The sequence below is a fragment of the Artibeus jamaicensis genome, unplaced genomic scaffold (genome assembly GCF_021234435.1).
Source record: "Artibeus jamaicensis isolate MK-2021 breed Jamaican fruit bat unplaced genomic scaffold, CSHL_Jam_final scaffold_537, whole genome shotgun sequence".
NCBI lineage: Eukaryota > Metazoa > Chordata > Mammalia > Chiroptera > Phyllostomidae > Artibeus > Artibeus jamaicensis.
The window spans coordinates 20,743,840-20,767,638 of NW_026522047.1; the positions used below are offsets into that span (position 1 = coordinate 20,743,840).

At 42.6% G+C, this 23,799-nt stretch overlaps 1 protein-coding gene across 4 annotated transcripts in view; it reads left to right on the plus strand.

Moving 5' to 3' along the window:
- Nucleotides 1-1,438: 1,438 nt before the first annotated feature.
- FHIP1A (FHF complex subunit HOOK interacting protein 1A) overlaps nucleotides 1,439-23,799 on the plus strand; it is a 200,286-nt gene continuing 177,925 nt past the window's right edge. For 3 of the 4 annotated variants that reach the window (XR_008390250.1, XM_053658217.1, XM_053658221.1), the window contains exon 1: nucleotides 1,439-1,527. The gene's annotated coding sequence lies outside the window, so the exon portion shown is untranslated. The remainder of the gene's footprint in view (nucleotides 1,528-23,799) is intronic. The other variant, XM_053658218.1, reaches the window with a different exon arrangement.

A 23,799-nucleotide genomic window follows, 5' to 3' on the forward strand; every position in this document is an offset into this window, starting at 1 on the left:
GTATCTCTGGATGGGAGAATGGAGGGAGAAAGATGCTTTCTTCCAAAGGAGAATTTGGCGGGGCGCCAGCAGAATGCTGCTGCGGTGGAACCAGCTCCACATCCGCCTTTGCAAGCGTGGTGTGACCCAACCTGCCCAGACTGTGGCTCACCTCAAGTTTCAGCCACAGCAACCACACGGCTCTGAAAATGCCAGTACGGCCTCTAACCAAGAATTTGATTCCTCCTCCTGGATTTAAGGTCCAGAAAACAGAGCGTGGACTTCGCCGCCCCAGCATGCAGGGGAGTGGAGGGGTGCTGCCAGGGCGGCCCTGGGCATTGCTCCGCGTCTGATGCCGGGCGGCCGGCAAACTCGGGGCCAGGCCGTCCCAGGTCTGGGCTCTTGGAAGGATATTGAGACAAGGAGCAGTGCCAAAGGCCACCGCCACCAACCATCGTGGTAAGGAAATAATTTCCTAACCTGTTCATCTGCCGGAGAGTCCAAGTTGGGAAAGTTTCCTTTTAGTTGCAGAACAGTCCACATTAGAGAGCACTCACTTTTGGGGTGTTCGTGAACCGTGTGACACGCACACACATATACTCACAAACAGCTCTGATAACACCAGTGCCCCTTAAAAAAAGAACCCAGCACCCGGCCCCCTCTCCTCCCGGCAGGAACGTCTGGCTCGCCCTGCCCACTTACAGGGATTTTGCCAGTAGAATAACAGGGGAACATTTCCATCACTTGACTCAGCTCTCTTGGGACTTTATTAACATTTTAAAATTCAAACCACGGGGGGGGCGGGGGAGATGGGGAAGAAATTAGAGTGTGTGTGGGTGGCGTGGGGTGGGGAGGGAGACAGTGGCTGCGGTCAAACCTTTGGGAAGTGAGAAACTGAAAGCGTCCGTGGTGTGCGGAGTTGTCTGACTTCCTCCACTTCGCAGGTTTATTTTCCTGTGGGCGGTGCGTGTGTGGAGTGCGGATCCCGCGAGGGGCAAGCCCCCAAGGGCGAGCTGCCCTCCATTCCGCAGAGGTGCAGGTTTCAGTGGAAACTTTCGGCTACAGGCCCCTCCTCCTTCACCTTGGAAACTGGCACCTGGCGCAGCGCGTCCTGGGGCGGGGGCGGGGCCAGGGCGCAGCCCGGCTCCCAGTCCCCGAGGCAGGTTGGTCCCCGCCCTGGTCCGGTCCGGTCCCGCCCACCCCAAGTGTGCGGAGGGGAGGGGAGGGGCGGGAGCGAATCGGGGACCCACGAGGCCCAGCCACCCGCTGGTGATCCTTGGAAAGGAAAAGCTGCCCTCAGACCTCCTCCAGCCTGGTACTTCCTCCCCTGGCCCTGCCGTTGAGGTGGAGTCGGGCGGGCGGGGAGGGGCCGGGCAGGGACCTGCGAGGTCTCCCCGACGAGCCGGCTCCCCTACCTGGGTCCTCAGCACAGGTCGCGCCCGGGTCTGCGTCCTCAGGTCCTGGCACAAACTTTCTGGATTGTCCCAGGACATTTGTGGGGCAAGTCCCACACCACGCGGGTAAGAGGAGCCACAGCCAGGGAGACAGGTACGTGGCATGCTGCTGTGAAATTTCACTTGAGGGATTTTTTTCAGTTCTAGGGGGTTAAGGGAGGAGGGGTAGAAGTGTCCCACCTTTTCTGCACCCCCTCCCCCAGCTGGGCCGGAGGAACAGGTTTGGGGTGGGGGCGGGGTGGAGGACCCAGTGGGAATATCCCAAACCTGATCGCCGGTGCGGAGTCGCCGCGGGCGGAGGTGGCTCCCAGAGCCGTGGGACTGGTCAGTGGTAACCCCGGGGGAGAGCGAGCCAGCTCGTGTAGGCGGAGAACGATGTCCTAAGGGCTCTTCCCCCCTTTTCTCGGTCCCTGGGGTCCGAGCTGGGTCCTGCGGGAGGAGCAGGGATCTGGGGCTCAGCTTTCCTCTCTAAACCTCCTCGTCTACACCAGGGACAGGCGGCGCCACTTTGAGGTTGGCAGCACTTTATCGTTGTAAGAACTTACTTGTTTGGTGGCTGTTGCTCAGTTTCAAAAGTTTTCAAGTGAAACGGCGTTCGTTCGTCGTGATGGTTGTTGCCGATGGTGTGTTTGTGTGTGTCCCGCCTCGACCTCAGCAAAGCTCCCTCGTTAACCCCGCTTCTGCCAGAGAGTGGAACTGGCTGCTGTCCTATTTCAGGTGCGGCCAGAGCGAGGTGTTGGTGGCAGCAGTGAGAGCCGTGTTTGCGAGGGGCTCTGGGCATCACAGGAGCCCAGCTCTGGCCCACCCACCTGGATCCATCCATTCTTCGCCGATCCCGCCCCCACCATTCAGCGGGGGCCTCCTTCGTCCCGGGAAGGGGAAATTCCACCTGGGGAAGGAGCCCCAGAAGGCGGAGAGGCAGCTCTGCGGAGGGGTAGTAAACAACGCATACCAACTGTTGCTCCCCTAACAACTGGCACTGCCCCCTCACTTCTCAGAAAGGGTCCTGCTGTCAAATTCATCTCGTTAGGAAGTCAGGTGCTCTCTGCTCCTCGTGGTAGCAGCCCTGATGAAATTATATAGGTCACTGAAAAGTATTTCCTGTTTAAGCACCTTTGTGCCATTGGTTAATGAGGGAAGAGATTTCCTCTCATTAATTAGTGTATCTTGCCTGCTTGGCAGGGTCACCTGCTTGACCCTCAGGTTTGTTGCGTACCTGGCACTAGACAGGATATTTTCCCCGAAGCTGCCCAGGCCTAGTGAACTACAGCTGAAGTCCCCATTTGGAGAACTTCAGTGGTCTTCTCTGGACAGAAATGAGTAAAAATTGGTTTCTTTTAGTTCCAGTTAATCCCTTACTGCAGAGCTCATAAGAATTGTGTCCATGCTTGTCTAGAAATAAATTAAGTTTGGGGTCCCCTTTCTCATTTGCCCTGTAGCTTTCGGAACAGGATTAAGCCATGCGGGGTGGGTGGAAAAGACAAGAGAAACCAAGAGTCAGTGAACTCGATTCAGAGGAAATTTAGAATAGCCTAATAATTTAGGCCCAACTGCTTCACTAGCTTCTTCCTTGCCTTCGTGTGGAGACTCGTAGGTTGTATCGCTTTTCATGCAGGCCTTTGAAGGCTGGAAATGAAAGGACTGCTTTACTACAGAGTCAGAGTAATGTATTGCTGGACAGTTCTTCATGATAACCTCCCAAGTTTGGTTCAAAACACTTTCTCTGCAGAGTTTTTTTCTACCATAATAGGAAGTCAGTGGATAATACCTACAAGTCAAGAAGCAGGTATACAAATAAATTATTCAGACAGGTAGAGGTACATATTAGAGACAAATAGGAGTTGCCTAAGGAGTGACTTTTGAAACAGTTTCTGTATTACTTTTAAAGAGAATATTTGATAAGAAAGCTTCCTCTCTCCAAATATAAAACAAAATTCTTTTCTTGGATCCTTCCTTAGATGCTTGATCTTTATTCTGTGTACATTTGTCTCATAGGGCAACACAGTGGCCCTTTAAAGAACTAGACCCTCAGATTCTGACCTTGGAACACAATTCACAGCTACTTCTCTTTTACTCTGTTACTTCCAACTCTTGGTTTTTAGTCCAGGTAGGAGAACAGTGCTGCAGAGTGATTAGTGACCTCAGGGACTTCATTTATGGGGCTCTCTTAGTAAAGACAGTAACAGAAAGTAACATTTCTGTACTGCTTTATGATGACCAATGTGCTGTGATTTAACTATTTTGTAGTGGGTGCTATCCTATTCTGACTACAAGAGAGGAAAACAGATAAGAAGATAAGCAACTTTTAGGTGTGTACTTGACTCTTGAATGTGGTAGACTCAAACCCGAATTCAGGATTTCTGACTTAGATAAGGCCACGTTTTAAGTTTTTTCCCTGCTACCTCTTGTGAAGTATTTTGATGTGCAAAGGGATCTTATTTCTTATTAAGCAGATGGTCCGTAATTGGAGATAGGACTACACACCTCTGTATGTGTGTGTGTAATATTTGTATCCTTTGCCTGTCCACAGTGTGGCTGTAGCTAGAGAGATGGGTGGGCTGGATGAATAAATGCCCCCAATGAATTGAATAAAGAACTTTGGTAATGTCTAAAATTTTTTAAAAGTCAGGACATAGGAACGTGAGTGTGTGATTTACAAATATGAAGTAGTTACTAGAAGAAACATTTTGAAAGTTGAAAGAGTGTCTTTTGGGGAGCAGGACTCAGGATTAGGGGAAGCCAGGCAGGAGTCTACTGTTTTTGGCTGGTACCTTATAGCTTTATACCTTATATTTTATATTATGTTCATGCATATTCTTTTTAAAATATCTTTTGGCAAGGACAGGGTAAAGGGCTGTTTTCAGAGTTTTAGACATGAAGAGATTAGAGATTGCTTATTCCCAGTTCTTTCGTTTTGCAGATGAGGAAATTGAGGTATAGGAGTTTAAACATTTTGTGAAGGTCACATGGCTGGAGAAACAAACCCTTTCCCAGGACAAGTTCACAGTCCTCCCCAGACAGGTGGAAATTTTCCCCAGGCTTATAATTCCTCAATTACCTTTCTAGGCAGTTTTCACTTCTCCTATCTGGTTTTTACAGTGTTTGAGTAGGTTACAGGACTGTGGATTCAAAAATAGTTTCTGTAATTACTCATATTCCCATTTGAAAAATGCTTCAAATATCTTTAGTCTGCAGACAAAATTTTTGGTTAATTCTGTAAGAACGTTCAGTTAGAATTGGAGACACCTGGGCAGTTTGCGTGCAACTTTTTAAGAATTTACAGTGTTGCTCAGTTGAATTTGATAAATACTGGAATTTGGGCTAAACTTTTATCCTGAGAAGCTGCGACTAACAGAAGATACTAAGGGAGCTTTTCCAGTCTCTCTGTGTTAGTTGCTTCATTTTGAGAATGAAGGATATAGCTGAGAATAAGGATATAGCTGTCTTCCAAAAATGGTGCAGACAGATGACATTTCACAGCTATTACATTAAAGTGTTAACACCCTAAGTTTTCCTTTTCTTTATGCATAAGATTCTCTCCTACTTCCACTCCACTTACATCTCCAACTTAACACTTTGTGTTTTTTTTTCTGATTATACACACAGTCTATATTATTTAACATTCAAACTTACAGAAATATGTAATTTTGAAAATAATAGCACACTGTCATCTTACATTCTGGAGAAACTGCTATAAATAGGTCTATGCTTTTCTCCCCAAATTTCTCTCCATATTAAAATATATTTAACTGTTTGGTGATTTTTAATAACCACGGGGCAACACTAAACTACTTTCAACTTGGCTTCTGTTTTTAACCTAATGCATCTCGACAGTGTTTCCATGACCATACACACGGGGCATCTGGCTGTATTATTGCATCACAGGTCGTTTAAACAGTTTCCTATTGTTGGAAATTTGGGTCGCTTCCCATTTTTCAAGACTAAGAACAGTGCTTTAAAGAATGTCCTTAAAGTACACTTGTGTGAGTGTCTTCTGTGGGAAAATTTTGTGAAAGAGTCAGGGATATGAAAATATTAACTTTTTCTAATTTATACTTCCTCTAATAGTGTACCTTTGATGAAGACTATATTAATACTATATTAATACCCTTTTTCCTGAATGTAGGAGACTAAAGATAGAAATTATTAATATGTGACCAGACATCGAAACAGGAGATCATAGGAGCAAAACACTCTGAGCTCTCTCCTCATTTCCTCACATTTCAGGTTCTTTTCAGTTTAAATTTTTTCCCAAGAGAAGATAGTAATTGATAATAGCTATAAAAATACTCTGCAGGTGTTGGCAAGCTGCTAATTAGCTTTTATGGAGAATAGGTTTTTTTAAAAAACATTTTCTTAGCATTATTCTAGGACATGCCATTAAGGAGTTCAGAGAATCTGCTAAGCTTTGCAGAATTGAGTGTATTTTAGCTCTTCTTGTATTTTTAAAATTTACTTCTGTTGAAATATTAGTAATGGATAAATTTTAAGATCTTTAGGCTTTTAGAAAGTGCCAGGAACTGATTTCACTTTTCTGTGTGTGGAAAGTGTGAAATAAGATATTTTGGCTAAATTTCATGACTCCGGCTCATTGAAGGAGGAACACTTCAGGAATTCCTGTGGCAAGTTTTTGTTGACCATCTTAGAGATTTGGTTAATATTTTCATTGAGTCTAACCTTTGTTCATAACCATTCAATTAAAGGATTCTGTTTCATTCTTCAAAATTAGTGTATTCAGTTTTGAGTTCAAGGAACTTGTACTTGAAGCTTAATCATTAGGTTGATTTTCTTTGTAACATATCAGAATGAGTATATAAAAATATAAATCTATATACATGTTTATTCTTGCATAAGTATATAGTGATATAAGCTATAATTTGAAAATGTGATTTTAAGTAGGTCATTTAGCATGAAGAGTTCATATGTCCTCAAAATGAAGTTATGTCTGTCTGTATTTTATTAGAAGAAATATTTTTGATATTTTTGTATGATAAATTTCCTTTTTTTAAAATTTTTTATTGATTATGCTGTTACAGTTGTTCTATTCCCCCTTTCATTCCCCTCCACCCTACCCCCCCATCCCCACCATCACCCCCCTTTAGTTTATGACCATGTGTCTCAAGTCCTTTAGATTCTATATTTCCCATGCTATTCTTGCCCCCCCCTTCTATTTTCTATCTACTGTCTATGCTACTTATTTTCTGTACCTTCTCCCCCTTCTCCTCCTCCCACTCCCGTGTTGCTAACCCTCCTTGAGATCTTCATTTCTATGTTTCCACTCCTGATCTAGCTGTCCTTTTAGTTTGCTTTCGTTTTAGGTGTGGTTGTTAATAACTGTGAGTTTGTTGTCCTTTCACTGCTCATGTTTCTTTAACTTCTTTTTCTTCGATAAGTCTCTTTAACATTTCATATAATAAGGGCTTGGTGATGATGAACTCCTTGAATTTGATCTTATCTGAGAAGCACTTTATCTGTCCTTCCATTCTAAATGAAAGTTTTGCTGGATAGAGTAATCTTGGTTGTAGGTCTTTGGATTTCATGACTTGGAATACCTCTTTCCAGCCCCTTCTTGCCTGTAAGGTCTCTTTTGAGAAATCCGCTGACAGTCTGATGGGGACTCCTTTGTAGGTGACAGTCCCCTTATCTCTCGCTGCTTCTAGGATTCTCTCCTTCATTTTAATTTTGGCTAATGTAATGATGATGTGCCTTGGTGTGTTCCTTCTTGAGTCCAACTTCTTTGGGACTCTCTGAGCTTCCCGGATTTCCTGGAAGTCTATTTCCTTTGCCAGATTGGGGAAATTCTCCTTTAATATTTGTTCAAATAAGTTTTCCCCTCGTGGCTGTTCCTTTCCCCCTTCTGGTACCCCTATAATTCGGATGTTGGAGCGTTTAAAGATGTCCTGGAGGTTCTTAAGCCTCTCCTCATTTCTTTGAATTCTTGCTTCTTGATTCTTTTCTGTTTGGTCATTATTTGCTTTCTTCTGGTCTACTCCATTGATTTGAGTCCCAGTTTCCTTTTCATTGCTATTGGTGTCCTGTGCAATTCCATTCATTTCAATTAGTTTCGCCTTCATATATTTGTCTAATTTGTGGCTATAATCAACCAGTTCTGTGAGGATCCTGATGACCAGTGTTTTAAACTGTGCGTCTGAGAGTTTTGCTATTTCTTCATCGCTTAGATCTATAGGTTCTGGGGCTTTGAGATCTTCTTGCGCCATTTTTGGTCTGTTCTGGCCCTTTAAGTGTGAGAAGCAGGGCCTTGGACTCCCAGGTCGCTGGGTTGTTACTCTGTATGTGGGGGCGTGGTCAGAGCGGGGAAATGGCGGCGCCCTCCACTGCCGCTTGCTGCGGGGACCCGCCGCCCCGGTCCAACTGCCCACTCACCTGTCCACCCGCGCACAAATGCGCGACCACAGTCAACACGCAGCACCGCTCCTCCTCCGTTGTCTCCCCTGTGGTCGCTCGCCTGGTCGCTCACTAGGTCCAACCCTGCGCGGGGATTCCTCGAGTCTGGATTCTGCCCGCCGAATCCGTCTGACTGAGTCTTCCTGTGCAACCCCGCTTCACCAGCCGCTGGTTTCGCCCCTTACTGGTCAGGCTGAAGAATTTGTTGTTATCAGACTTCTGAAAAGTTCAATTTTCTGTGTTATGGCTGTGTTTTCTGTTGCTAATATTTAGTTGTCTCTAAACTTGGTTGTGTGAGAAGGCACGGCACATCCACCTATGCCTCCATCTTGGCGGAAGTCCACTGATAAATTTTCTTAAACAATTTCTTAGGATGGGGTAAACTTCATAGTTTGCATATACTCATTTTCAATCTTTTTATGGGAAGACACAACTGTCTAATGTATTGTTCTTGATTATTGACTATTCTGTAATATGAAGTCACTTTTTTTTAAAAGATTTTATTTATTTATCTTTGGAGGGGAAGGGAAGGAGAGAGGGAGAGAAACATCAATGTATGGTTGCCTTTCGTGCGTCCCCTGCTGGGAATGGCCTGCAAGGAACGGGCCTGCAACCCTGGCCTGTGCCCTGACTGGGAATCGAACCGCGATTGTCTGGTTCGCAGGCCCGCGCTCAATCCACTGAGCTACTATACCAGCCAGGGCTGAAGTCACTTTTTTATAAGTTGAATATTTTAAATCTCTTGACATGACATTGTATATGTTACAAAATGTTTACATTTTTGCTGATTTTAAGCAAGATGTAGTAGCTTGGACACATGAAAAATCTGACAATGGGACCTTCATTGACCTTGATCTGCCTCAGGAAACACCAGACTACCTGCCGTTTACCTGAGTTGTATTAAAAACTTCATCAGCTGAACTTTGACCTTTTCTGGATTTCCTCCTTGCTCTTCTCCTGAACTGTAACGCAGTTCAGGACCTTGCAGGTGAAAACTAGACCCAGGAGTTGCTATTGGTGAATCAGCTTGTAACTTGTGTCAAAGTGTCTGTATACCGATTTTGTTGCTGCTTTTCTTTGTTTTTCTCTTAGAGTAATCCTGCCTCTTGGTCATAGTTTAGGGCTGGTTTGTCACTGAGGATGGTGTCTCCTTCACAGCGAGTCACACAACTGGTGGGTTTGATGAGGCTTCCTGACTCCAGTTGGACTGACTCAACCTGCTGTCCTCTGAGCTCCTGTCAGTATAGGCAGGCCAGGAGCAAACTCTCAACTTGCCTTCCCTGTGTGGATAATTTCTGAATGTGCCTTCTCATTGCTGACTTGTAATCCTAGGCTTGCTCTTCCAGTTCCTGCTCGATAGGGTTACATTCAGGTCCTGACATCAAATCAAATAGAATGGCAAGAGTAACTCTGCATCTTAATCATGTAGCAGAGAACCTTTATATTGAATAGAATTCCCATGTATGTTTGTTGATGATCTGCCTCTTATTACCACATGGGCAATTACAATTTTTTAAATCTTATTTCTGGCCCCAGTTTTTCCTTCTCTGGTCCATTCCATGCCATAGGCAGTTTGATTTCATAAAGCACAGCTCTGGCCATGCTGCTGATCATGGTCTTGTTGCCCACGGGGTAATGACTCAACTCAAGGTGTGATGGTTTACTTTACGTGCCAACCTGACTGGGCCTTAGGGTGCCCAGATATTTGGTCAGCATTATTCTGGCTGTGTCTGTGAGGGCGTTTCCGAATGACATTAACATTTGAATCTGTTGACTTAATAAAGCAGATAGCCTTTCCCATTGTGGGTGGTCTTCATCCAATCTATTGAAGACCTGAATTGAACAAAAAGGCTGAGGAAGGGAGAATTCACTCTCTTTGCTGGACTGTGTTTGAGCTTAGGATATCAATCTTCTCTACCTTCTTTGGACTCAAACTTGGACTTGAGCTTGAACTGTACTATATAGGCTGTCCTGCTTCTCTCCTTGCTAACTGCAGATGTTGGGACTTCTCAGCCTTCGTAATTGCATGAGCCAATTCCTTACACTAAATCAGTCTCTCTGTCCCTGTCTCTTTGTCCTTGATGTGTCTGTCTCTCATTGGTTCTCTTTCTCTGGAGAACCCTGACTAATCTGAGAGGCATCTGTGATGTGCTGCCCTGTGCAGATCTCTGTTCCTCAATGTTCCTCATTCCTGAGCCACACCCTTCCTGTTCCTTTTTCTCCATTTCTCCTGGGACTAATCCTTCACCTCTTCAGTTATTTCAGTAATGTGCATTCTTCAAAGCCTGGTGTAGAGGCTGTGTCCTCCCCTAAGCCTTTCTTGGCTGTCTTTTCCGGTGGTAATTTCCTGGTATCTGAATCTCCGTACTGAAATTTTAGGAACTTAGTCATTTTCTGACCTCTAGTGTTATCTTGTATGCATTTGTTCTTGTTTCCAACTAGATTATAAACTCCTTTAGAGCCAGACCAAGCTCTATCTGCCAAATCCTCTGCTGTTCTTCGTGTTGCCTTACACTTAGTAGGTGGCCAGTGAATATTTACTGGTATGTATACACTTTAAAGCACTAAGGTCTAGGTCTAAAGCACTAGGAAAGGAAAGGTAAATGTGGTATTGAGCCTGTGGAAGAAATGTGTAATTTATTTCCCACAGGGGCCTAGAACTCTTTATCAATGTAGTACTCTAGAAAGACTGCTGGTTGTTTGGGGTTGTTACTAGAAATGAAACCTGTATATCATCCCTGACCTAAAGCCAACTTTTCCTAAGAAAAAAAATTGAGTCATACTTTAAATCCCGTTGAATTAGCCCTTTCCTGAGGTACTGGTTTGCAACTATTTTTGCTGTTATCAGCTTTGCTCTTATCTCTTACAATTCCTTCTCTTGGCCTCTAGCTAAGTCTCTTCATATCTTCCTCTGTAAATATGTTATGTAGCATATTTGTGTCAGTAATTTTGAACAAGGGTGAAGGGGAAGAGACATGGAAAATGAGTTATATGTAGGCAATTTGAATTTGCCAAATTTTATGCAAATTTTATTTAAACGCCATATGATTTTCCTTATTTTTCCTGTAATTGATGTAGTTTTTGAGGTACATCATTGGCCGCCAGAACTCCTCCTGCTCTTTGGCTTATGTTTAAAACTCAAAGTATTGCAAACCCTCTGCCCTGCACTTTCCATCTGCCTTACCCTGAGCTCCTGCACTTACCTGCTAACAACCTACTACACTTGACTTACTCATTAGATGCATTGTGTACTGACTGTCCTCCTGAATAAGAATATAAAGCTCCATGAAGGGCTGGGATCTTTGGCTAAATTACTACTGGCTGTCTTTGACTATGTATCTCAACATGTAGGCCAGTGCCTGACCTTCAGAAGTGTTTGTTGAATTGAGTAGGGGTTTGCTAACTTGAAGCCCTTCATCCCCTGCATCCCCCTGGTTGTTTGGTCTTTCTTTTTTTTTCTGTTGTACCCTCTGAAAGGCCTCCGTTCCTTTCTCTCTCTCTCTCTCTCTTTCTCTCTTTCCTGAAGACTGTTTCTATCCAGAGGTAGTTAGTTCTTTTACCATACAACCACCTGTTCCCAGGTCTGTGCCTTTGTGATAGCCATATCAGTAACGGACGAAATTTATAGTCCCTTGGCTGTTCATAGTTTACAAAGCACTTTCACATATAAGATCTCATTTGAGGTATTCTTGAGTCTGACAGCAACGTGTTTGTCAGGGCCTGCTGTTCGCCAGAGTATTCCAGTTGGCAAAATCTTGTCTCACCATTCTTCACCATGTGCCAAGCATACATCCCCCTTGGCTTTGCTGTTTCTAAATTATATATCAGGACGCTGCCTCTTTGATGTCTTCTCGCCTTCTAGGATCGCTCATTTTAATCCCCAGAAGAGTGCCTATGTGGTATAATGGCCTCAGGTAGAGTGAGAAAAATGAGAAAGGGAAAAAAAACCAAAAGAAACAAGCAAACCAGTAAGCGCAGTAATGGGACACCTCCACAAAAGGTTCCTAGCTAGGTGCTGAACAACGATTGTTGCCTCAGTCAATTTGCTAGCTGGAAGTCCATGGGAACCTGTTCTGCAGAAGGGGAAGCACAAGTATGGAAATGGGAGGTTTGGCTGAGGGATGTAATCCACGTAGAAATGAGAACTGTTACTTCCAGGTTCTCCACCAGTCAATTGCCGTTACTGTCCTCCCGGCCTCTCTCCTGGCTAAGCTATGAAGACAGAGCCATTTTCTTCCTAAAGGCCTTCTGTCCTTGCCTGTAAGCCATGGGAGTGCTCAATAACTATTAGTGTCTAATAATGACACAGGGACACTCCTCTGAGCAGTCGGGGAGCTGTAGGCATGTCGCTCATTGACAGGTACTCACAAATCTCTCTTTGCTGTTTTGAAATATTACTGCCAGGGGAGTTGTTTAGCCTTGTTTTGACAGAGTGGTCTTAAATATTCATTCCTTTTACCCATTACTTGAAGGGAAGTGCTTGCATTTAGCCTTTAGGCTTCCAGTGGTAATTTTAGAGAAATTGTATGATAACTTTCTTCAAGATTCTGATTTTCACATGGCTCGTTTATTTATGCATTGACATATTCATATTACTATTTTTAATGGTGGAGGAACATGCGCTTTGAGATTAGTGGAAAGTCAGATGTTATATTGAGGTCTTGGGTCAATTGTTCTCTCTGGTAAGTTAATAAGTATTTATTATTGTGGGAGGCAGCATGAGCATAGTGGAAAGAGGTCAAAATTTGGACGAACTCTGATTCAAATCCCTGCTCTACCATTTAGTAAATGTACGACTTTGGACAAGTAAGTTTGCTTTGATGGCCCTTGACTTCTCATCTTGAAGTGGAGATGATAATGCTCCCCCCAGGGAGTTTCTGTGAGGGTCACATAAAATAACAGATGTGAAGTGTGTAACCTGGAAGTAGTCTTCAATCCATGGCCATTGTTTTTATGTGCTGATGCTCTGTTAGCACGGTTTTAGGGACTGTCAAGGGGCTTTCAAAAGGCGTGTAAAATATGTGTGTGTAAGGCTACAAAAGATGGCAACAAACACGTATTTGACACAAAAAACCAGGAAAGTATGAGATGAAGTGTTATTTGCACAAAAAGTAAGTACAAGAAACCAGAAAGGTAGAGGTCGTTGTGATCATAGCCTTCAAGAATCATGGTAGAGATTGTGTCATAATTTGTGCCTTTTCATTGTAAATTACAGAAATTAAATTGTGTAGAGGGTTGTTTATTGGTTTATATAGCCAGGAATTTAGATGAGTCTCAGGGAAGCCCAAACTGGAAACTTCTGTACCACCAAGACTCTCCATCTCCAAGCCCCGCTTCCCTGTCAGCTTCCTCTGCTTGGCCAGGGTGTGGCTGCCAGGAACCCAGGATCCCCTGGGAGAGGTCCTGACCTTCTCCCCCTGGTCTGAATCTCAAAATCCCAGGATTGGCTCTGCTTGGCCTCACTTGGGTGACATCCTTATACTACTGGCCAGGGGTACACATTATCTGGTAGTTGGCAACCCCGTGTAGAAATCCATAGGGTGGGGAGGAGGAACAGTTTGTAAGAAAGGAGGGTGCCGGACAGCAGGAGCGGGGAGGTGTGCTTACTCCCAAGGGGGAGAAGGATGGCTTTAGCTCTTTGCAGGGAGAGAGGCAGGCATGTAGAACAGTCAACCAAAGATGCAGTTGAGAATGAGAAGTTGGATTGTATTAGTCACATAGGACAAGGTAGACTCTCACAGTGAATGGATTGGAGAGGTTGGTTGAGGAGTTTGGACTGATATGATAGCGCATAAATCTGAAGAACTGATATCAAATTGACACAGTTATGTTGGATCCTGGCTTTCTTTTTTCCCCAATCTGGCAAAGGAAACAGACTTCCAGGAAATCCAGGAAGCTCAGAGAGTCCCAAAGAAGTTGGACCCAAGAAGGAACACACCAAGACACATCATAATTACATTAGCCAAGATTAAAATGAAGGAGAGAATTCTAGAAGCAGCAAGAGATAAGGGGACAGTCACCTACAAAGGAGTTCCCATCAGACTGTCAGCTGATTTCTCAAAAGAGACCTTACAGGCAAGCAGGGGCTGGAAAGAAGTATTCCAAATCATGAAATCCAAAGACCTACAACCAAGATTGCTCTACCCAGCAAAGCTTTCATTTAGAATGGAAGGACAGATAAAGTGCTTCTCAGATAAGGTCAAATTCAAGGAGTTCATCATCACCAAGCCATTATTATATGAAATGTTAAAGGGACTTATCTAAGAAAAAGAAGATAAGAAAGATGAACAGTGAAAGGACAGCATACTCACAGTTATTAAGAACCACATCTAAAACAAAAGCCAACTAAGAGGACAGCTAGATCAGGAGCAGAATCATAGAAATGAAGATCACATGGAGGGTTAGCAACAGGGGAGTGGGAGGAGGAGAAGGGGGGAGAAGGTACAGAAAATAAGTAGCATAGATGGTAGGTAGAAAATTGACAGGGGGGGGGAGGGCAAGAATAGTATGGGAAATATAGAATCTAAAGAACTTGAGACATGTGGTCATAAACTAAATGAGAATGGTGGGGGAGGGGGTGTGCAGGATTGAGGGGAATGAAGGGGGAAATAGCACAACTGTACTGGCATAATTAATAAAATATATTTAAAAAATAATTGTGTTTTACAAATAAAAAATAAGTTCCCTATTGTAGGCTGACTATTTGAACTGGTAACTTGAGGACTAAGTTGAGTGCAGTTGAGAAGTCACACTCACTGAGTATACACAAGGCAATCTTTGTAATCAGGAGACAGATGCCCATTCTGGCACTCCCTTAAAAATTAGATATTATCAAGCATTTCATCTTACAGGGTTTTTTTCCCCAGGAAAGGCATTTCAGAGAAACCAAATAGAAGGTTTGGACAAAATCTTGTTTTTAGAAGGATTCCAGCTAATAGATGCAGAAGGAATGATACAAATAAATATTACCATTATGTTATCCTTAATGAAATAACAGTTGTAGGCAATAATCATCAATGACTGCTAAAACTATAGGTCAAAGGCTGGTGGAAAACTTCATAACTGATAGATTAGGCTAATAACCCCTGAACCCACTGATCAATCTTAACATTACAAAAAGAAAAAGTAGTAGATACTGCCTGCATCTAAATTTGATGCAATAGAGAATATACAGAAAGAACTACCTGAAGTTTCTAGCCAAAATCTGAATGTGCTTCTGATCAACCTTTAGATCTAACTGTTAGCTTATAAGAAGCATGGAAGAAAGAGGACCATGTTAAATAATAGAGATGTAATTAGCCAAATCCAGAGTGTAGAAATTTCTATAGGGCATATTACTCAGTTTATTTAATAAATAAAGGGCAAGAAGAACAATGAAGGAAGAGAAACTATTATGGAGGTACTTAAGATACATATCAACTGTGTTTGGATCTTGAATTGGATAAATCAACTATAAAATTATAAATTATAAGAGCATTTGGGAAAATTTTATTTGTTTATTTATAATTGTTCCATTTGGGAAATATTTAAACTTTGATTGGAGATGAGATAAATTAAAAGACTTTTTAAAAGGAATGATAGCCCTGTCCAGTGGCTTAGTTGGTTGGAGTGTCATGCCATACACCAGAGGGTTGTGGGTTCCATTCCTGATCAGGGCATATACCTAGGCTGCAGGTTTGATTTCTGGTCAGGCATGTACGGGAGGCAACCGATTGATGTTTCTCACGTCGATGTCTCTCCCCCCACTTCCTCTTCCCCTTCCTCTTCCCCTATTCCCCTTCCTCTTTCTCTAAAATATAATAAAAGGAATGATAGTGGTATTATTATTTTTAAAAGACTCCTTATATCTTGAAGATATATACTTAATTTTTTTCAGACTATATGATATTATACTAGTTTCCTATGGTTTCCTTAACAAATTGCCACAGGCTGGGTGGATTAAAAAACAGAAATTTGTTCTCTTATAGTTCTGGAGGCCAGAGATCAAAAATCAAGGTGCAGGCAGACCCTGCTTCCTCTGAGATTCTAGGGCAGAATTTTTAAAAAAATATATTTTATTGATTATGTCCTTACAGTTGTCCCATTTCCCCTCCATTCTGCACACCCCTCCCCCACCATTCTCATTTAGTTTATGTCCACGTGTCACAGTTCTTTAGATTCTATATTTCCCATACTATTCTTGTCCTCCCCCCTGTAGATTTTCTACCTACCATCTATGCTAGTTATTCTCTGTACCTTCTCCCCCCTTCTCCTCCTCCCACTCCCCTGTTGCTAACCCTCCTTGTGATCTCCATTTCTATGGTTCTGCTCCTGATCTAGCTGTCCTCTTAGTTTGTCTTTGTTTTAGGTGTGGTTCTTAATAACTGTGAGTTTGCTATCTTTTTACTGTTCATCTTTTTTATCTTCTTTTTCTTAGATAAGTCCCTTTAACATTTCATATAATAAGGGCTTGGTGATGATGAACTCCTTGAATTTGACCTTATCTGAGAAGCACTTTATCTGTCCTTCCATTCTAAATGAAAGCTTTGCTGGATAGAGCAATCTTGGTTGTAGGTCTTTGGATTTCATGACTTGGAATACTTCTTTCCAGCCCCTGCTTGCCTGTAAGGTCTCTTTTGAGAAATCAGCTAACAGTCTAATGGGAACTGCTTTGTAGGTGACTGTCCCCTTATCTCTTGCTGCTTCTAGAATTCTCTCCTTCATTTTAATCTTGGCTAATGTAATTATGATGTGCCTTGGTGTGTTCCTCCTTGGGTCCAACTTCTTTGGGACTCTCTGAGCTTCCTGGACTTCCTGGAAGTCTATTTCCTTTGCCAGATTAGGGAAGTTCTCATTAATTATTTGTTTAAATAAATTTTCCACTCATGGTTGTTCTTCTTCCCCTTCTGGTATCCCTATAATTCAGATGTTGGAACATTTAAAGATGTACTGGAGGTTCCTAAGCCTCTCCTCATTTTTTTGCATTCTTGTTTCTTCATTGTTTTCTGTTTGGTCATTTTTTTCTTTCTTCTGGTCCACTCAATTGACTTTAGTCCTAGTTTCCTTTCCATCACCATTGGTGCCCTGTGCATTTTGCTTCATTTCACTTAGTAAAGCCTTCATTTTTTCATTTGATTTGTGACTAAAATCCACCAGTTCTGTGAGCATCCTGATCACTAGTGTTTTTAACTGTGCATCTGATAGGCTGGCTATCTCTTGGTTGCTTAGAAGTATTTGCTCTGGGGCTTCAAGCTGTTCTTCTTGAGCCATCATGTTTTGGTCTGTTTGCACCTGTTAGGTATGAGTGGCGGAGCCTTAGATGTTCACCAGGGCGGGGCGACCCAGTCACTGGGTTGTGATGCTGTATGTAGGGGCGGCATCAGTAGGGCAGAATTCTTGCTCTTCCAGTTCCGGGAGCTGCCCTCAGTTGAGGCTGCACGTCTCTTGGCTCAGTCTCACATGGCCTTATCTGCATGTAGCTGTGACAAATCTCCCTTTGCCTCTCTCTTACAGAGATTCATGTGATTGCATTTAGATCTACTCGGATAATCCAAGGTAAATTCCTTCTTAAGATCCTAAATCATGGTCACATCCTTTGCCATATAAGTTCATTAATATTCACAGCTTCTGGGGAGTAGAAAGTGATATACCTTTGGGGACCATTTTTTTCTTATCCCAGATATGCTATCTGAGATTTGCTTTTTAAACAATCCAGCAGAAGCTGGATTTGCTGAATTTGAATGTTAATTTTCGAACTAACTGATGACAATTCATTGTACTATTCTCTCACACCAAGATTCCTTAGTAATCTGTTTTTCTCAAAACCTGGAAAATACCTTATAACCCCTTGATAATATCAATACAAATCTCATTTTTTTCAGTTAATAAATTAGGTATGAGTTTCTAACCCTTCACATTTTTACAACTTCTTAATTTTTTTCAATTAAAATACTATGTTTATTGATCTTAGAGGGGGCGGAGAGAGGGGAACATTGTTGTGAGAAACATCCATCAGTTACTTCCCATACACCCTTACCAGGGACCAGACCCGCAACCTAGGCAGGTGCCTTGACCAGGAATCAAACCCGTGACCTTTTGGTTTGTGGTATGATGCTCCCACCATCTGAGCCACACCAGCCAGGACTTCACTACTTTTTTAGCTGGTTCTTTGTGCTTCTCAAGAAAAGTAAAGGGTGAATGAAAATCTCTTCATTTGAAATTCAGAAACTGTGAGATGTCAGATGACCTGAGGCTTAGATACAGTAAGCCTTTTTCTCTTCCTTACTGAAGTATTTGTGAGTGCATGAAGTAGCATGGTTATTTTGGAGACTCACAGGCAAAGTGACTTATCAGGACATCTTTGTCAAGCAGATGAAATCATGCTGGGCTCAACATTTTTATTATAGGGCTCATCTTTCAACTGTGTTTCCTTCCATGTGATCCTGTACTGTCCAAGTGAACTGCAGCTTGGCACACAGAGTGCATTCCTTGGCATGGCTCAGTAGTGATTACTGTTTTTCTGCAAATTACTCTTTTAGGTAGTATTATAGTGTCATAAGGCTTGAGATTTTAATTGCTAAGTTCAATGTACTTTATTCTGTTTTTTTTTCTTTAAAAACCAAAAATTAATGAGATTTTCATGATTTATTTTTCTCACTCCTGTGCTGGAAAGATTTCAAGGTACACAGTTAAAAATAACCACAAGGGGCAAAGCACAGCATTTCTCAAAGAGTTATTGTGGCATATCAGAAGTATGGTATTTCTCAAAATACCACTATATACCCAATTCAGGGTTAAGTGTGCGTGTTATAAGTGATAATGACTATCCTGGTACCGTTGTAGACTCTTCAAGTTACTCCACATATACTTACTCCTTTAATGATTTTTTTAAAGGAAGGAACCCTGGCTGTTGTGGCTCAGTGGATTGAGTACCAGCCTGCAAACCAGAGGGTTGCTGGTTCGATTCCCAGTCAGGGCACATGCCTGGGTTGCAGGCCAGTTCCCAGCCGGGGATGCACGAGAGGCAACCATACATTGATGTTTCTCTCCCTCTCTCCCTTCTTTTCCCTTCTAAAGATAAATAAATAAAATCTTTTAAAAAACCAAGAAAACTGCATTTTAGCCTTTAGAAGTCAGTTTTTTGACATAGAGTGGCTTTATATATTTTTTTGCTTAGTGTTAGTGTCTTCTTGTATTGAATTTGTTTCTGAGTTAAAAGCTGCGTTTTGTAGGAGTGGTATAAACTCTACGTGCGAAATCTCAAAATTAGACCATCTTCTTTTAGCTCACGGAGTTAGAATGTAGGTGGCACATTGGTTGCTGATATGCCAGATGACTAAAAGCCAGGTCCCTCTTACGTGTTTGTTGTGAGCCGTGGTACAGACTGTGCCAGACACAAGCGTGTGGCCAGTTTGCTACAAAATTAAACTTTCTGTGCTACACGTGTTGATACAGTGTATGAGGCTGACTACATTGAACTTCTTATTGTATTACTATGATGTTGTAATCCAGGCTTATGGGGAAGCTGGATTTTTTTGAATGGAGTGGACTTGAGATGACATATTACAGTAACGTGGATATAAAAATGACTTCCATGTGGGCAAAGTCACTGGTGAGGGGAGAGATTTAAATCTTTCAAGCTTCTTGGCCATTCTAGTTGCTTACTAAATGATTTATTATGAAACTTGATGGTGATTATTAAATTCCTCAGGCAGTTCATCCCTTTAAAGTTATAAAATCACCCAATTTACATATGCTGTAATAAAGGGGAAATGATGTACGGAAATAATCTAGATAGTGGTTTACATTTCAGCTGATATAGTGTCATGGTCATCTGTTCTGCATTTTTTTTATTGTTTGCTTTTGTGCAGGTCAGTAATATTCTTTAAGGTATAGATTCTTTTATTACTAAGGTGTAGCACAATTTTGCAGGAACACACATTTTTACATAAAATGAAGTACTTCTTAAGTTTTGTTTTTATCTTTATTGCTTTAAAAAAATATTTCATTTCTTTATTTCTAGAGAGAGGGGGCGGGAAGGAGAAAGAGTGGGAGAGAAACATCAATGTGTGGTTGCCTCTCATGTGTCCCCTACTGGGGATCTGGCCTGCAACCCAGGCATGTGCACTGACTGGGACTCGAACTGGCGACCCTTTGCTTCACAGGCCCATGCTCAACCCACTGAGCTACTCCAGCCAGGGCACTTTTTCTTTATATAAAAGAAGAAAATACAATGCAGAAAGCTGATTGAAAAAGACACCTAATATTTGCATGATGCTGTTTGGGTTGCAAATAATTAACAAATAAGGAACTCTTAGGCAAAATAAAAGCATTGTCTTTGAGCAAATAATGAATTAGAATACCATTCAACCCTTTACTGATTTTATACCCTTGATATCTGTCAAGTCCACTCATTTATCTGTGTTAACTCCACTCTGTCTTCTAGGTCATTATATTTAGTAGCTTCTTCACTGGTCTTCCTGCTTCTGCAGTACCCACTCCCTACCTGGTTCTTCTCTCCAGCTTTAGTCACTTTTAAAGAATGTAGATTTCATGGTGTCATTTTCTTTCTTTCTTTTTTAAAAGATTTTGTTTATTTTTTTAGAGAGTGGGGGAGGGAGGGAGAAAGAGAGGGAGAGAAACATCAATGTGTGGTTGCCTCCCACGTTACACCCCCCCCCCCCCCCGGGGACCTGGCCCACAGCCCAGCATGTGCCCCTGGAAATCAAACTGGTGACCTCTGGTTCGCAGGCCCACGCTTAATCCACTGAGCCACCAGTTGTCATTTTCCTTCCCCACCTTCTCATCATTCTTAAGGTAAATAAAGATCCTTCTGTGTGCCAGGCTCTGTGGAAGCCAGCCTGGCCACCCGGCCGACCTCATCTCGTACCATTCTCTCACTTGCTCTCCATTCTGTAGCACCACTGTCTTTCTTTCGGTTCTTCATGGGCCCACATGCTTTTAAACAACCTCAGAGCCTTTGCACATGCTGTTCACTACTCAGACCACCATTTCTTCCTACCTCTACCGTACCCATACCTCTCAGTCTCCCCTTTGCTTAATTGGATAACTCCTATTTATCTTCGGCTCAAACCTCATTTCCTCAAGGAAGCCTCTTTACACTTGGTTGGGTCTCGCTATTGTAGGCTTTTACATCATCGTGTCCCCCCCCCATTGGACGTACTGTTCTTATTCATGTGCTTGTGTTAATCATCTCAATGAGGGGAGGTAATAGACCTGCCCTCACCATGTTCGTTCACCATTAGATCCCTAAGACAGTACAGTACCTACCACACATTAGATGCACATAAATATTTGTGGAATGAGTGAGTAACATGGAAAAATGAATGAGATATCACCTTACCTAATCGATTAATGCACACATAATGCCAATACCAAAGACATTCATTGTAAGAGTGAAATGGGCCCTACAAAGAGGTCACAGAGGGAGGGTGCCCGCTCCCTCCATGGTGCTGCTGTGGGAAGGGAGTTTGGAAGTGATTTTAAAGAATTGTCTTTAGAAGTAGTTTATAAGCCATGTTGGAAAATGCACCTAAGCTTTTGTTAAAAGTCATATCCAGCCCGACTATTCTTTTTATTTTCTAAATGTATTTCCAGCATACAGGTAGCAAGTTCCGCTTTCAAAAGAACCAAATTTGCTACAGTTGAAAATTTCAAAAGAATGTTGTATTCATGAAGGCAACTGTAAAAGTTGTTCCTCAAATATTTAAGCATTGGCCGGAGTTTTGTAATAAGCATGTAGTCTTTGAAGGGACGCATACTCCTATGGATGTGTGGCTTCTGCTCTTTCTGTAAAAATCTTCCATAAAAGTCACTCTTCATGTTATAAAGGTGGCCCCCTTTCTGCTTCTGGCCATGAGGCAGAGGGATGTATTTTTCTTAAGTTGTTTACTGCTGCCTTGTGCTTTCTATCCTCCACAGGCAAAATGGGTCTTGGGATTTTTCTCCCTCCCTCCCTCCCTCCCTCCCTCCCTCCCTCCCTCCCTCCCTCCCTCCCTCCCTCCCTCCCTCCTTCCTTCCTTCCTTCCTTCTTTCTCTTCCTTCCTTCCTTCCTTCCTTCCTTCCTTCCTTCCTCCCTTTTTTTTTTCTCTCCCCCCACTTTTTTTAACCTGAAAGAAATGTGATAGGAAATTGACTTAACCATTATAAAGTACTTTAATTTTTTTAGATGTTGAATGCTGTGTTTAGCAAACCTCCCTGTTAGTGCAAAAGATAACAGAACTGGGACCACATTCTTCCACTGAAAAGTATCAGAGATTCTTGCCAGTTCTGCTATTCAAGCTTATTTATTCAATACTTTTGTTGATTTAGCTACTAACACTGAACCTCTTGTGGGCTAGGTATTGCCCTTTTACCTCCTGATTTCAGAAGAAAGTTGCTGTGTGTACTGCCTTTCTCCAATAGCTCAAATCAGCATTGATTTTAAGTAGGAGTAACTGATTTTAAAATAACATATACACGCCTGGGCCTCTTAATCTATGGGAACACTTGAGGATTTACTGAACTGATAACTGCAGCTGTTGAAGATTATCTTCCAGCAGGGCATATGCTGCATCTCCATTCAGGTCACCATTAGCACTGTTCTTTTTGCTTGTTCACCTTTCGGAAAAATGCACTCAAGTCAACATGATATGGATGCTTTCCGAGTAGCAAACAGCTCTGTGAGCTAACAGTTTAGCGGCAACTCTTAGTTACGTGGCCAGTGACAAAAGTGTTATTGACCCTTTACTCTCAGGTGTTCTTGTTTGCACCTGTCCAGCAGAGATTTGGCTCTCATTTGCTTTTTATGTGGTGTAGTGCCTGCCAGTGAAGTCTCACATTTTCATACTGCTTCAGTGTAGACAGCATATACTTAAGCAAATACAATTTTTGTGCCTAGCAATAACATCAAGATATGTGAGAGAACAATCTTTTGAATATGACTTTGCTTAATTTGTATATGCTTTTCGTCAGATAAGGGTCTTAGAGAAAGACCATGCAATGTCTGTGCAGAAGAGTAGCTGTGTTCTCTGCCCAGCTATGGGAAACTCAGTGACTCTGAGTCATAACTTTGTACCTGTATCAGTGGCATTCATCTGTGTGAGCCCCGGCCAACCACGTCTACCTCCAAGTGGAATTATTGTCCCCAGAGGGATTTAAATAATATCAAATGCATTTTGACTGAGATGCACTTACTTCAGCATTAAGCCCTTTATTATTATTTTTAATAGATCATCCAGTCTTAAGCTGGAGGCCTGTTATTATGTAATGTAGTTAATGCGTACAGTTCTCCTGCTCACCACTTATCTGATTGCTGCGCTCTTTCCTGTGAGGGGTGTTGAGGGGAAGAATTACTCTTCTGTGCGGGTTGTGCCATCTTGGGACATTATTTTGCTGTGGCTCCAGGAAGTCTCAGGAGTGCTCGCAGTAGTGTGTGCGAGTCACCGGTGCCCACCCGATGAACACAGAAATGCTGTGAGGTAATGGAAAATTAATGGAGAATTAATACCCTGGAAACAGAATCCCCTACTATTTTAAATAGTGACCTACTAAGGTCAGACAACACATATTAAAATATTTGAACTGGAGTTGAACAATTTAAAACTGGTAAAGAAGGGGTAGTAAAGGATTTAGGACAGATGATTCATTTATCTGGGAAGGAAGTAGGCTGCTTGGCATGGCAGGTTTCCTAATCCTCTTGCAAAGAGGGAGCTGAAGCGAAGTGAGGAGGACTCTGTGCTCCCAGCTCCGTGGGTCATCAGTGCCAGAGCGGGGAGCTGGGGTCCCGACCCAGGCCCCTGCAGCAGTGTGGCTGACCCCTCCGCAGCTTGGCCTTTCCTCTGGGGCGGAGGCGTTCTGTGCCATCACAAATAACATAGACTCCTCTTATTGACAAGAGGAGACAAATTCAGATCTAACAGATAAATAAATAACGTGAGTTCTTATTGAAGCAGCAGTTCATTTAATAGGAATGTGTTGAGGG